General features: G+C 34.4%; 1 pseudogene; it reads left to right on the plus strand.

The window, feature by feature from the left end:
* Positions 1–674: 674 nt before the first annotated feature.
* Positions 675–1,481, plus strand: LOC149143270 (uncharacterized; annotated as a pseudogene).
* Positions 1,482–16,759: the final 15,278 nt, after the last annotated feature.

A 16,759-nucleotide genomic window follows, 5' to 3' on the forward strand; every position in this document is an offset into this window, starting at 1 on the left:
GTAGTTGGTGTTTTTCAAGAAAGGCTATACAATGAAAACAAAAAAAAATAAAGACCATGATATTTGATGTACACATATCCAAGGCCTTCAACAAGGTTGGTTGGTTCTTCCTTTAACTCATTCTCATCGATTTGGGATTCACCTTACATTTTGTGGCTTGTGTAATGGCATACACATTCTCTGTGGCACTCATAATTTTAATCAATGGATCAAATTCACCTTTACTCAACTCTAAACAAGGCATTCACCAAGGATGTACTATGTTATCATGTTATTTCTCCTAGTAGTATAGGGCTTAAGGAGGGAACTTAATACAACTACAATGAATGGCTCTTTTAAAGTATTTGTATTGGTAATTCTTGTTGTCTTTATCACAATTTTTGTATATGACATCCTAATATTTTATGATGGTTCCAAGCATATGGTGGATAAACTCAAAGAAGTTTTAGACTTATTTTTCATAGTCATGTGTATGTTGTTAAATTCTTCCAATTCTTTGGTTCTTAGCTAGGGCCTGTTTTAAACGAGGATGCAATATATAAGTCAAATTTTCCCTTTCATGACTTTAACCTTTGATGCTAGACTCAATTATTTGTGTTTCCACATAAATAATAACTTATATCTAAATGGATACTAGCAATGGCTCATAATCAAGGTTAAAAGAAATTTAGTTCATGGTGCAACATATGCCATTCTTGTGGCATATGTTAGCAGAGAATCTTAATACGAGATCTAGTCTCCTCGTGCATTTTCTTGACAAACTCACCCTTCTGAGTTATTATGCCACCAAACTTCTAACTTGGAATGGAACAAAGGTAAGAAGTTCCTTCAAGTAAGAGCACAACCTAGAGATGAGGAAAGCTAAAGCTGCTAGGGTAAGGGACAAATATCCTGATAGAATTCTGGTTATTGTCGAGAAAGATGAGAGAAGTGACAACCCAAACATTGACAAGAATAATTTTCTGTTCTTGTTGACTTTCCATGTTACAACGTGGTTCTAATAGGTGTACCAGTTACGTAGCTAAGAAGGGTCATTTTGAGAATTGAACTCGAGACCTCTTGCACCCTAAGCGAGAATCATGCCACTAGACATGAAAAGTACCTTGTTCTTGTTGGTCTGGCAGTTGGTTAGTTTGTTTATGTCATTCAAAAATGAATAAAACTAAGTGTGGAGAAGGCTATTCTTATTTTGTTAACAATGTCTTACCTCCAACTGCGGCTATAATGTCCTCAATGTATATCCCCGATTTCTCTATGTGACATATAGTGGAGAGAACACTTTTGGTGACAAGGATATATTCTTGATGTCACATCTAGTTAAAATTAAACTTCAATATCAAATTCATTGCCTCAAAGTGAGGTTGGGTGCCACTCAACAAAAAATAAACTATAGGCATTTGAGCACAGCTATCAAATTTAATGATGTCAGTGTTGTTACTGATAAAGTTATTAGGTATATTGAAAAAATTGTACAACAGTGATTTGTAAATAACAGACCAAGATGGTATTGTGTATGTGCTTTTAAAAATGTAAATCTTAGCCTTGCCTAAAAATTATTTCATTGTAAATACAAGTCCATATTTCTGTTTGGGGATTCTATTTGGTGAAAGAGCGAGTGATTGATATATGGTTCAACTTTGCTTGTATATATTACATGAAAAATTTATGAACTTCCAGGAGGAGATTCTTGCTCTATATATATATATATATATATATATCTATATATATATATATATATATATATATATATATATATATATATATATATATATATATATATATATATATAGATATGTGTATGTATATATATATATATTGAAATTAAGTCACAAATATTGACCTAAAAGCTTCTCTCAATTCCATTAGTTTCAATGAGTTAAGAAGTTATGAAAATTATATGTTAAATACATTTTGAAATTGAGATTTATGTGTTTTGCAAGTATATAAGTGATATTAATTTTCATTCTCCATTCTATTAATACCACAAAGTGGCATTCTTTCATCTCATAATATTTGAGATTTTATCTATGAAGCTAGTAAGAAGTCACATTTATTTTGGCAATGTAATTTTTCGTCTTTAATCTAATTATTGCATATATATATATATATATATATATATATATATATATATATATATATATGCATTCATGGATAATTGCTTAGGAACCTTGCTTCAAAGACACTGCCTCTTCAAGAGGTGAGACCAATTGTTTATATGTCCTATAGGAGATCCCAAGATTCATAAAATGGACATAAAGGATTTTAAAAACATAATATAAAGGGTGGGAAGGAACAACTAATGGCCATAGAAGGAAGACATGACTAAAAATGGTATTATTCACATTAGTATTTAACTTAATATTTTGAATATATTAAACTAAGTTATTATTTAGCTTAATATTAAATTATAACTACGGTACTAAAGAAAACAATTTGTGTTAGAGTGTGACTTACAAGTACATTGCACCAGTACCCTAGCAAGTATCAAGAGAAAATTTGTAAGTTATGTAGAACTCACACATGAGAGGATTTGGTAGATCCTTGGGAATCTTCTCAGTACTAATAATGCTTGTTTACGAGCATATTAAAAGAAAAACTTATGACTATTGTTACACACATGTATGTGAGTCAAATAAGAGGGACAAGTCTTAAGATGGATTAATGAGTCTTGCATGTCATACAAATATTTGAACAATTCAAAATGGTGAGGATGCGAAGAAATCAAGGTCAAGGAGAGTCATCACAAGGACCTCCTACAAATAACCCATTACCTTCACTAGAGTTGACTCTCATCTTGCATTCCCTAGAAGCAATTAATGAGACTTTAAAAGGGCACCAAACAAATGAAGTGGAAGTGGAGCACCCTCCATCAAGGTTAGGAAATCTCGAGGGATCAAGAGACTCTGATAGAGGACCTCCAATTGAGGATATTACTAGGGAGCTCCAAAAGATTAAGCTCCTGGATTTTTTAGGAGTTCGTGCCAGCGAATGTGCAGAAGCCTAGTCAGAGGGAATGAGAAGGTGATTCGTAGTAAGGGATTATAATTCCAATTCAATAGATAAAATAGCAATATTCCAACTCAGAGATAGTGCTCTAAATTGGTGGGGTAACTTGGAGCGTCAACTACACCTCACTTCGGACACAATTACTTGGGAGTTATTCAAGGAGAGATTCATGAAAAAGTAACTACCAGCATATTATGAAGAACAACAGGTAGGAGCCTTCCATGCCTTGGTACAAGGAAATCGTACGATAGAAGAATATGAAATTAGATTAGTGGAATTGGTCAAGTATATCTCCTACATGGATACTGACCAGTGCCAAGCAGATCGTTTCATTTAAGGATTGAACCCTAAGATTAGGGAAATGGTGCGGATGTGGAAAACATCCTCAGTTGTAGAAGTTGTGGAACATGCTTGTTATGTTGAAGAACACTTAGACTTAAAGGGTTGAAACAAAACCATTTTTCTACACCAGCCAAGTTTTATGGGGAAGGCCCCTCGTACCTTCCCTAGGGGATGAAGTTTGAGGCCACCACCATATGGAAACAGGGTTGTACCCAGAGCACTGACAGTGGGGATTTCAATGGTTACTACTGCAACGTCACCTGCAACTTCAAGGGCACGTGAAAATCAAGGTCATACGTGAGGAGAAACAAGTAGGGGCAGAGGTCCCAAGGGAAGGAAATATTTCCAAATAACTCCACAACATTCGGTTCAAGGTCTACCACGCATCACTTGTTGGGGATGCGGGGGACCTCATTACCAGCGTAACTGTCCTGAGTTACAAACTAGTCACAACCGTAGAGAAGGAAACGCACCAATGGGGGGAGAAAGTAGCTACCATCGAATCTATGCAGCAATTGATAACCAACAAGTTGAACACCAATCTACCATGGTAGAAACCTCAGGTATGATAAACAAAGTAAAATTTCAAAATTTGTCTGATTCAAGTGTTGCAGATAGTTTCATTTCACCAGTTGCATTAGAAAAATGTGGGTTGGAAGCCTATGAGCACGATGACTTTAAGAAAGTTGAGATGGCTTATGGGCTAAAAGAAGTAGTAGGACCTAGTGTTGACCAATGTAAGGTAAACCTCGGGGTTTGTATGACTAAGTTGAAGGCATACGTCATAGCATTGGGGACGTATGATGTAATTATTGGAATGGATTGGCTAGAAGCTCATCGAGATTTGGTATATTGTTTCAAGAAGAAGGTGATTTGTTTAGATGATGAATGTAGGCCAATAGAGATTTTTAGAATCAAGAGAGGAGTGTCGCTACGATTCATATCCATGATGAAGGTAAAATGTTGTCTCCGAAAAGGTTGCAAGCTATATGTGATCGAGGTTGTAAGTGACCAGAAAGGACCCTCCCTACATCAAGACCCAATTTTGTTAGAATTCATGGATGTTTTTCCTAAGGAATTTCCTAGATTACCTCCTGTAAGGGAGATTGATTCCACATTTGACCTAAAACCTAGTGTAGAACCAATATCTAAGACACCCTATATGATGGCAACTCCAGAACTTTGTGAGTTGCGGATGCAGTTAAAAGAGCTCTTAGACTTAGGATTTATCAGACCTAGTATTTCACCTTGGGGTGCACCAGTGATTTTTTTCAAGAAGAAGGATGGTTCCTTAAGGTTATGCATAGATTATAGGGACTTGAATAGAGCCATAATAAAGAATAGGTACCCGATACCTCGAATAAATGACCTATTTTATCAAATGAAGGGAGAAACGGTTTTCTCAAAGATTGATCTACGATCTGGATACCACCAATTGAGGATTAAGGAAGAGGACATCTCAAAAAATGCATTTCAAACTCGGTTTGGGCAGTACGAGTTCATAGTTGTTCCATTTTGTTTGACGAATGCACCAACAGTATTCATGAGCCTCATGAATGGTGTGTTCAAGAAGTATTTCGACCAATTTGTGCAAGCCTTTCTGGATGACATTCTTGTGTATTCCAAGAATGAAAGGAGCATGAAAAGCACCTAAGGGTTGTATTGACTCGCTTAAGGGAAAATGAATTGTATGGGAAATTGTCAAAATGTTCCTTCTTGCATAAGGAAGTTCATTACCTTGGGCACATCATTTCAGGAGAAGGGATTTTAGTTGACCCTGAAAAGGTGAAGTCCATATGGATTGGCCAGTACTGAAAAATTCTCATGAGTTGCATAGTTTTATGGGGCTATCAGGGTATTATCGCAGGTTTCTAGAAGGGTTTTCAAGGATTGCAAAACCCATCACCACGTTACAGCGAAAGGGGATCAGGTATGAATGTGCATATGAATGTGACACTGCATTCACAAAACTAAAGAGGTTACTAACTAGTATACCGATCCTTTGAGTACCACACATGGAAAAATACTTCATTGTCTGCACTGATGCTTCTAAGCAAGGATTGGGAGTAGTATTGATGCAAGAAGGTGGAGTAAAATATTAGGCATCTAGAAAATTGAAGAAACATGAAGAGTTGTATGCTACCCATGAAGTAGAGTTAGCAGTAGTGATGTTAGCTTTGAAACTATGGAGACACTACCTCGTTGGGAGAAGATTTGAGTTAAGAATAGACCATCAAAGCATGAAGCACCTCTTCAATCAAAGGGATTTGAATGCTAGACAAAGGCAGTGGATTGAATTCATGAGTGAGTATGATTTTGAGATCTCATACATTAAGGGAAAGGAGAATGTGGTGGTTGATGCACTAAGCAGGAGGCCACGAACCTTCTCCCTAGTAGCCTTCAAGGTAAATTTGAGGGAACGTTGTTGGAGAAACTCTTTGAAGATAGTTGGTATCTAAAGGTTATCTCAGCACTCTAGAGTGGGAAGCAGATAGAACCAAAGTTTGAGGGATATGTCCTTGAACCAAATGGACTATTGAGATTTCAAGGGAGAATGCACAGACCCAAGGAAGGGGGTATAAGAAGGACCATCCTCGGAGAGTCACATAGAGCACTCTATTGTGCACATCCTAGAGTGAAGAAGATGTACGCAAACACGAAGAAACTCTTCTTTTGGGCAGGTATGAAGCACGACATAATTTAATTTGTCGCCAAATCTCTTGAATGTCAATGAGTGAAGGCTGATCATCACCATCCAGCGGGACTCCTACAACCACATGACAACCCTATGTCTAAATGGGAGGTAATTTCCCTAGAATTTGTTGTGGGTTTACCACTCATGTCACAGAGGCACAATGCTATATTGGCTATACTTGATAAATTGACCCAAAGTGCCCATTTCATTCCAGTAAGAGACACTTACGATGTTACTAATGTGGCAAGAGTTTTTATAAGTGAAATTATTCGACTACACGGGTTACCTACAAAGATCATTTCGAATAGAGACTCTCGATTTACATCTAGGTTTTGGACAAGTTTGCAATTAGCACTAGGGACTCAGTTGAACCTTAGCACTACATATCATCTAGAAACAGATGGGTGGACTGAAAGAGTAAATTAGGTTATGGAAGACATGCATAGGATGTATTTCATGGATAATCAGACTCAGTGGGAAAGGTACTTACCATTGGTAGAGTTTGCCTATAATAACAGTTACCACAGTTCAAGCGGGATGCCCCCTTATCAAGCTCTATATGGAAGGCCATGTACAATGCCATTGAATTGAGACAAGTTGGAGGACCGAGTAATAGTTGGGCCAGAATCAGTTCAAGAAATGGAGGAACAGGTAAGGCAGATTCAACAAAGGTTAAAGGAAGCACAAGATAGACAAAAGAGTTATGCTGATTCACATAGGATTGACCGTAGTTATGAAGTAGGGGACCAAGTTTTTATTCGCATTCGACCCAACAAAAGCACCATTCGGTTTGGGAAAGGGATGAATTTGTCATCTAAGTTCATAGGACCTTTTTGGATCAAGGAGAAGATTGGCCCAGTTGCTTATCATCTTATACTGCCACCCCATTTGCATAAAACTCATGATGTTTTTCACGTATCTATTTTACGACATTATGTTTCTGATGAATCTCACAAACTGGATTAGAGGGAATTGCAGGTCTCAGACATGGGAACCGTAGTGGTCGAACCATTACGCATATTGGACCATATTGTTCGATGGCTTATACGTCGCATGGTGGACCAAGTTAAGGTCCAGTGAGACAAGTATAGCCTAGGATCTGCTACCTGGGAGGATGCAGAGACTATACATCGTGACTACCCCTCACTTTTTGAGCATTTGTGATGCCCATTTTTTACTTATATAGCTACCTATGCTAAGGTTCTGTTTTTTAGTTCCATGTTATTTATTTATGAATGCTATGTAATATTGATGCATTTAGTTGGACACGTGAAACTACTTATATAAATCATTTGATGGAATAGGTATTGATGATGGAAATGTTTAATGTATGACCTAATGTATGACTTACTTGGTGATGATTTATCTAGTGCATGACTTATCAGAGTTATTTTTGTTTCATGTATGACTTAAGTGGATATGATTTATTTAATGAATGACTTAGTGAAACTATGATTCATTTTCAGTATGAACTACAAAATTGACACGTGGATACTAGACTTAATAACATGATATTTAAGATCACTTATCTATATATATCTTGTTGTTATATAAATGCATGAATGAGAACTAACCCGTAGATTGGACAGAACTATATGATAGCCAAGATCTACTCTTCCATTGGGGAAGGTCGAGACATCTAATGAGGAAATGTATGATGTACATTGTTCTATTACATTTTATATCTACTAGATATGCACTCTTATGACATAGGTAAAATGTAAATGGTAGGTGAAAAGACTACCTGACTAGATTATTCGATGAGAAGCATCTAACCAACAATGTAGTGTGGTCCATATTAGGGTGTTGACCCTAGCTGTGAGGAGGGGTGGAGGTATTTCCCACCGTGTAACCTCCAAAACTGGAATCGTGGGAGGGCAGTGATGGACATTCTCTCCTAGATGTGTGATGATGATTGTGAGTTACCTGATGGGGAAGTTAGGTTGATATAGTCAACGCTTCTACCATATTGGTCTTATCAGAGGTTAGATTAGTATAGCTGATGCCATATTATATAGCAGCAGAGGATGGATAGGGTGGGAATGGAAGTAGGTTATGAAGGATAGGAGGATATAGATTAGTTGGAGACTCTTGAAGGGATGTGATGTCATTGTCTGACTTATCAAATTTTACTACTATAACTCTCTCTCTATTTTGTTATGCCTTATTATCAAACTGCTTCGAACTCCTTTTATCTTTTTCACTCTAACTTTGGGACAAAGTTTTCTGAAGGAGGGGTGTATGTAAGGCCCTACTTAATCTTATCATGAAAGTTTTACTAATGTTTAAATTACCTAAAATATTGACTTATAATTAATATTAAGAAATATCTGTACATACCTACATTGGTGAAACTATAAATTTATTACTGATATAAATTTTATTATTATTCATTTCTGAACTTATCTCTCCAAATTTAAATTTCGATAACATATAGTTTCCGTCCATTTATTCCAATTTAAATATCCATATCCCCAAAATGTCCTCTCAAATTTACTTGGGAGAAGATATGGTCATCTCCAATTAATTACCAAATTATATATTCATATCTCATCGCCAAAATGTCCTCTCAAATTTACTTGGGAGAAGATATGGTCCTCTCCAATTAATTACCAAATTATATATTTATATATCATCCTCAAAATTCTCTCTCAAATTTACTTGAGAGAAGATATGGTCATCTCCAATTAATTACCAAATTATATATTCATATCTCATCCTGAAAATGTCCTCTCAAATTTACTTGGGAAAAGATATGGTAAGAAAAGTCAAATGTAAGGATGAGGGGGTAGTTATGACATTAATGACAGGTGGTTGAGGTGGAGAAAAGAAGAGGCATAAAAGGGGAAGGATGATAAGATAAGGGGGGATCCTTGGTCTTGGTTTTGGTTTTGGTTTTGGTTGTGGTTTTGGAGGATTTTGTTTTGAAGAAAGGTGGAGAAAAGAGAAGGGAGAGAATGAAAACATTTGTTTAACTTGGACACACCACATCTGGTTGGACTTGTGCTCGAAGGGCTAGGGAACTTGTGGAGGTTTCTTGGGCTAGGAAATACTTCGTACTTGGTTGGGAGGCAAATCCAGTGGGGTAGTCAAGAGGAGCATCCCAACGGAGTCAGGAGCTTAGAATCATCTCAACTAAGCTATTGGAACAGGTATTCCGTTGTTTATAGATTACTTATGTAAGTGATTGAAATGAATGCTTACTTATTTAATTGTGGGAAATAAATTTTTAATGGTAAATTATCTTCAATTAAATGTTTAGTTAGAAATAAGTTGTTCCCCTTTTTATTGTATTTAAAAATAGAGAATTTTAATTTTGTTAGAGGACCCTAGGATGGAGCCTCACACAATCTCACTCTCAAACTTCCCGCTCCAAACATGGTCATGCAAAGAGCCCCGTATTTGATATGATGAATGACATATCTGCATTTTATGTCGAAATAATGGAGCACAGTTTTGCTATATTCTTATTCGGTATATAAATCTGTCATCCACATCAAAATATATAAATGAAATATTTTCAAAATATATAATATTTTTAACTCTATTCAACCAAAATAATAATAGAAAAGTATAGTTAATTATAGTAATCATTTATCCTTAATCATAATTAATTAAAATCAATATGATCATTTATAATTTATTTTTATAAATTATAGTTAAATGTGTTTTATATTAATTATAGTTAAATAGAAACAATCATACTCAACCATACTATTCCTCCCCCATACAATAATCAACGAACAACAACTGTAACTGTAATAAAGCATAATAAAAAGGACATTCATGACATTTATTATGTACATAGTATGAAACATAACATGTTAAGTGTATGGAAAATGATTGAAAATGGCCTTTAAGTCAAGTTTAAAGGTCCTATTTGCATAGTTGTATAGACCACCTAGTCAAAGAGTCATAGAAAGGATGCAAATGAAAAAAAAAATGATGTTTCCCCTAGTCATGAGAAATGTCAAGCATGCATTATCATATGCTTAGTTTGTAACAAGTTCTGATGAAACTTGGTTATGGCACCTTATATATGGCCACTTCATTTTTAATTGACTCGATATTTTGAAAAACAATTCTATGGTTCTAGGCCTACCGATGATAGATGTCCTTGCCAAACACAAAATAAATGGCTTTCCAAATGATGTCAGCTATAGAGCCAAAAGTCCACTTGAACTACTAAACTCAGACCCTTTTGGTCCAATGAAAACCCAATGAATAGGAGGGAGTTTTTATTTTATAACCTTTATTCATGTTTTTTTCAAAATGACATGGGTCTTCTTGGTCAAAAATAAATCTCATACATTAGGAAAATTCAAGAAATTCAAAGCGCAAAGCAACAAGAAAATTAAAGTATTAATATCAAATGGAGGAGGTGAATATGTTTCCTGGGGTGGATTATGAAGAAAACTTCACCCAAGTAACAAGATTGCATATTTTTATAATGATATTAGCAGTAGCTGGAAAGAATCATTCATTGGTTTATCAAATAGATGCCAAATCAATATTTTAAATGGAATCTTGAAGGAAGAAGTTTATGTAGATCAACCTCCAAGGTGTGGAATCAAGGGTTAAGTAAAAAAACATTACAAGTTAAAAAGGACTTTGTATGGTTTAAAACCAGTCCCCATAACATGGTACAACAAAATTGATTCATATATGATCAACAGAGGATTCAAACATAGCAATAATGAACATGCTCTCTATATAAAAACATATATGCAAGGTAATATTTTAATTGTTTGGATTTATGTTGATGATATGATTTACACAGGAAATTCATTGCTTGAATATTTTTTAAAAGTTGTGGAGAAGGAATTTAAGATGATCAATCTTGGTCAAATGAGGTGTTTTCTTGGAATAGAATTTGAATAGTCTAAAAAAAAAAAATATTCATTTGTCAAAGAAAGTATGTAAAGTATATTTTAACAAGATTTAGGATGAGTGAATGCAAGCCAATAGACACTAACTGTTCCAAGAACCAAGCTAAGCAAATATGACAACCATCCAACAATCAACTCGACTTTGTACAAGCAACTAGTAGGAAGGCTAATGTATCTAACAACAAGGCCTGACATAATGTATTTAGTTAGTCATATATCTAGGTTCATGGATTCACCAAAAGAAACTCATTGTAAAGTTGGAAAAATGATTTAAATGTATATTGTAGGAAAAAAACATTAAGAAATTTTGTACATTGGTTCAAAGGACAACTATCTTGTTGGTTTCATATATAGTGACCTTGCGAGGAATATTGAGGATAAAAAGAGTACCTAAGATTATGATTTTCGCCTAGGGACATGATTGATTTCATGGTCATCCAGGAAGCAGTCGATTGTTTTTATTTCATCAGCAGAAGTAGGTGTGTAGAAGCAACATGAGCAACATGCCAAGTAATTTCGTTAAGAATATTGATAAGTGATATTCAGCTTGAAAAGGAGCCAACTATTTTTTGTTATAATTATTCAGCTAATGAACTTTCCAGAAATCATGTGTTTCACTACAAAAGTAAAAACATTAATACTAGATATCACTTCATTTGCGAGCTTTCTAACAATGGGGATATATCTCTTCAATTTTGTGGATCTAAAGATCAGCTAGAAAATATCTTTACCAAACCATTGGGAAGAAAGGTTTTCGAGTTTAAAAGACAATGCTTAGGCATTGTTAGTAAATGTAACAATTGAGATTAAGGTGGGGTGTAATCCCCTCCATTAACTACATTGATTAGTTAGTTGCATGTAAACTCTAATGGGACATCTTTTTGTGATTCCTCACTAATTTTGGATAACTGTGCTTTTGGAATTAGCTAATTCTAGTTGTCTAAAGAATGTCACAATTCTGGATAATTCTAGAAATTTCTCCATGCATTATAAAATCTATTTGATGATGAGAAGGGAAAGTTATGCCCTATGGTTATTTGCATTGCCTTCATTTTCATGTGTGTTTGTTCTCTCTTTCATAATAGCCATTTATAAAAAATCATTCCTTCTAACCACTCAATCAATATTTGTATGGGGCATAATTAAAATTGTTATTGGATTTTACCATGCAAAAGGCATTCATGGCAGATTTTTCTCGTCTTGTTTGTTGTAATCCCTAATACCACAAATATAAATAGCTATAATATATTTTTACATTAAAATATTATGTAATTAAAGTTTTACATCATTTTCACCTTATAATTATTAAAATTGTTTTCAAATAAATTTTAAATGTATATATAATATATATGAAATGTAAAAAAAATATTTAAGACTAAGTATTAATAATGTATAGGAAAAAATTTCCATAGAAAAGAAAAAAAAGGGATTTTTTCCAAAATTGAATAAAATTACATTTTGTTGAAACATGTATTATATGTTTTTGGTTTTGTGATCATGTGAGAGTGAATCTTACATATATTAGGAAAAAAATCCTTTGAAAAAAATATGTATATTGTCATGGTGATCTCTAATGATTAGTCATATACATAACCATTGAGAAGTGCATAAATACACTATGCTAAAAATATAGATGAATCTATATTCGGTAAAGGCTAGACATAAATGTATATATGTGTACATAATAGTAATAATCAAAACTGTGGAAACTATTCCAATTGTACTCTATCCATGAAAGGTTTATGAAAAAACTCAAAGAATTAATCATTTTGCACCTCTATGATCAATTAGGTTCCAGGATCCATTGTTACACCTTATTTAGATAATGTGTTGTCATGAGCATTGTTTTCCCTGTATATATGTGAGATGGAAAAACAATTAAATAGGCTTTTAAGTTTGGAAATTTCGATCACTAGAGATTGATTCATAGGTTGTGACATTGATAGGTTCCCTTGATCTAGTTCATCACTTGAAGATGATCCAAAAAAACTTGTTTTCCTTGTATATATGTGAGATAGAAAAATAATTAAATAGACTTTTAAGTTTGGAAATTTCAATCGCTAGAGGCTTGATTCATAGGTTGTGACACTGATAGATTACCTTGATCTAGTTGATCACTAGAAGAGAATCCAAAAAGACTTGGAGATCAGTCACAACTTTATCATGTGCATAGATAAGAAGGATTTTTAATGCCAACAACTCTACAAAATTGTTTGTACCATCTCCAACCCCCATTTTTAAGTGGAAGAAATGAGTCTCATTTATAAATAACAATGTCCCGCCACACATAGGCAGTGATCACCTTGTGAAGCTCAATTGAAAAAATCCCAAGGCTTTGATTTGTCAGTTGAAGCATAAAAAATAACCATGTTGGGCTGTGAAGACTTTGGTTTGGGTAGAAGGTTAAGTATGGATAAGGACTATGCAATAATGATCTTAGGAGGAATAAACTTACCTCTGAAAGTGGATTTGTTTTGGGACACCCATATAACCCAACCTCCAATAAGTGGGGGAACCTTATAATCCTTCGCTTCTCTATTATTACACTATTGATCCCGAATATATAATAATACATCCCCTTACCAGCTACACTCCAAACCAAATTTTGTAGAAAAAAATCTCAAATAGTTTGAGAATAGGAGCAAGAAATGAAAAGATGATTGATAGATTCATCATGTTTCCTACATAAACAACAACAACCCATTGCTTCCTTTTTCCTTTTCTAGAGAAAATCCCAAGTTGGGACCTTATTTTCCAACACACACCACTTGAGGAGTCTTGATTTTGTAGGACATTTGAGGTTCCAAAGAGACGTCATCCCTTTTGTACCTTAGGTAAGTGGTTGTTTTCAAAATTAAAATAAATAAATCATTTTCATGTTTTTGGGAACTTAGAAGTGGGAACAAAACATCATTAATTGACTAAAAGCATTTATGAGAACTTGAAAGATTTGTGATACCTTCAACCTCAAAGGAACTTGGGATTAGTTCCCAATATAAATATATATCAATTTTGAATATTATTAAATTAAAATATAGAAAAAAATATTCAATTATTATAAAAACCTACTTTATTACAAATATTTTTATTATATTCATTCTAAATATTTAGTGTGAGAGCATTCTCAACCTCTTGAAATCATCATCAACTAAAAGCATTTCAATTTCTAAGTTAGCTTTTTTGTAGGATGAATAAGTGTGTTGCAACTCCTTGATTGTGTTGTTTGTTGTGGATCCATTTGCCACCAAACTATTCGATGAGATGTTGTCGCAAAATAACCCTACCCGTGTATCATGAAATGGCTTGTAACCATGGTTGGTCATATGCATAATGAAATGGATTCAATGGTGAAACTTGTTGGAGAAAGGAACAATCACAATTGTCCATCTCCCAAACTGAAAACAAAGAGACAAAAGAGGGGTTTAAAATAAATCGATTGGAAGAAGGAAGGATGGAGGGGTTCAGCGATTCAAGGGCAACTCTAGATGTTGAAGGAAGAAGCAATGAAACTAATTACGGAGGAGAATTAGAAAGTAAACATAGAAAGACTTGGAGTGGGACGACCATGAACTATTCTGAAGTGATTGCATCGTAACAATGGGAGACAAAGACCTCCTTGAATGCAAATGAAATTTAATAGGTTCATATTTCAAAGTGAATAAAAGTTTGGTTCTTAATTTCTATTCACAATTCTATCTTATGTGAAATTGGTATTCTATCCACATTGTTTTGCAAACTATCTTTTGCATTACATCAATGGTAGAGTAGTGTAGTTAGTCACTATGATAGGAAACACCTAACTCATAGTGGGAAAACTTCGTAAGCCCTTTGAGACTACATCAATGGTATCAAAGTGAGGTTTTTATATGAGGGATTTCACCTTAAATTTCTTCTATGAGATAAGGAAATAGATGCCCTAATTGGTGGTTGTTTGGAACGAGTGTTAAAGGTCCAAGTTAGGATACAACACTTGGAAGTGAGGTTTGTGAATTTCGGTGAGAGATTTGTGACTCAGAGGGATGTTGCTGGGAAGAAGAGGAATAGGGTGAGGAGGTGCAGTAAATTGAGAATTGGAACATTTGATACGAAGAATAAATGAGTTAGAGAATTGAAGAAATGGGGATGTTGAGTAGATTTAGAGCCAAAGGAATAAATTGAATAAGGAAAGGATGTTGAAGAAAGAGACCTAATAGTAATATTGATTTCATTTCTGTGTAATAGAGGCAATGAAAAAGTTGAGGTTTTGAGTTATGATAGAAATATGAAAGCGAATGTGTTCATTGATTAGATTGGGGAACTTGAAAGATATTTAGAGTATGAAATATTCAGGATCCAAATCAGATGATATTTTCCATTAAAAAGATGAAAGGGAATGTTGTCCTCCAGTGGGATATGCTACAAAAAGATAGAGTGAATAATCAACTCGAGAAGGTTAATACTTGGAAGAAGATGGTCATAAATATCAAGGAGAAATTCCTCCATGTTGATTAGCAATAAAATGTGTATAGGAAAGTGCAGAACCTCAAACATAGGGAGACATCTATTCATGAGTATACCAAGGAATTATTTATATTGTCACTTTGATCAAACATCAAAGAACCAAAATTCCAACGAGTTGTGAGGTATGTAAATGGGTTAAATTATTTGATTCAAGATAAAATGAGCATTCATTATTTCCATATTGTTGAGGAAGTATATCAAGTTTCCTTTAAGGTAGAAGAAAATATCGATAGGAAAACATAGTAGAAAGGTAGAGGAAGAGGTTCTAGAGGCAGAGGTAGAACATGGACTACTAGAGGTGGTGAAAAAGAAGAATAATCCACCAGTTCAAAGTCGAAGAGGAGGAAATGGTGCTAGAAGAGATACAGGAGGATTGGAAGAGGAAAGGGAATGTATATGATTACTTGTTACCATTGTGGAGTTGAAGGACATAGGAAATATGAGTGTCCAGAAATATAGAACTCGGGGAGAAGAGGTGAAGCATGAAAATAGATAAAATAGTTTGATGAAGCATCTGTTGTTGTAGAAAATGTGATGGTACTTCAGTAAGAATAGGATGAAAACTTAATGTTTTAGAGAGTGTTTCTTAATCCTAATAAATAGGAAACAAAGGAACCTGAGAAAATATTTTTTTTTTTAAACCAAATGTAAGCTCCAAGGAAAATGTTGAAATTTGATTATAGATGGTGGGAGTGCTGAGAACTTGGTATCCAAATAGGTTATGGAAAAGTTCAAACTTAAAAGTGTGGTACATACAAATCCTTACTAGGTTTCATGGTTAAAAAGAGGACAACGGGTGTGTGAAACTGAATAATGTCTATTAAATTTTCAGATTGGAAATATTTGTGAGAAAGTGTCATGTGATGTGGTTGAGATGGATGCATGCCACATACTTCTTGGAAGACCATGGTTGTTTGATAGGAAATTTTTCCATGATGGTAAAGAAAACACATATGAATTTAAGAAAGATGGACAATGATACAAATTAACACAAATGTTGGAAAATGTAGTGGAAGAAGTAAGGAATTGTGGAGATACAAACACAAGTAATAACAAGATCATGCTTTGTTCATCTAGTGAGTTTTTGCAAGAACAGAAAAGGAAAAGAATATGCTTAGCTTCGATTCTAAAGGAATTTAAAGATGAAGTGAAATCAAATAGCATGCCTACAGAAATAAAACCCTTGTTTACTGAATTCAAGGAGATAATTGTGGATGATTTACCAATGAGATAACCTCCCATGAGGAGCATTTCTCATCAAATTGACTTGATCCCTAGATTAAGCCTACCCAACAAGGAACCTTATAGGATGACCCCAACAGAGCGT

This window comes from Pinus tabuliformis, chromosome X (genome assembly GCF_031772625.1).
Source record: "Pinus tabuliformis cultivar Carrire ecotype Pingquan chromosome X, CPIR1, whole genome shotgun sequence".
Taxonomy (NCBI): domain Eukaryota; kingdom Viridiplantae; phylum Streptophyta; class Pinopsida; order Pinales; family Pinaceae; genus Pinus; species Pinus tabuliformis.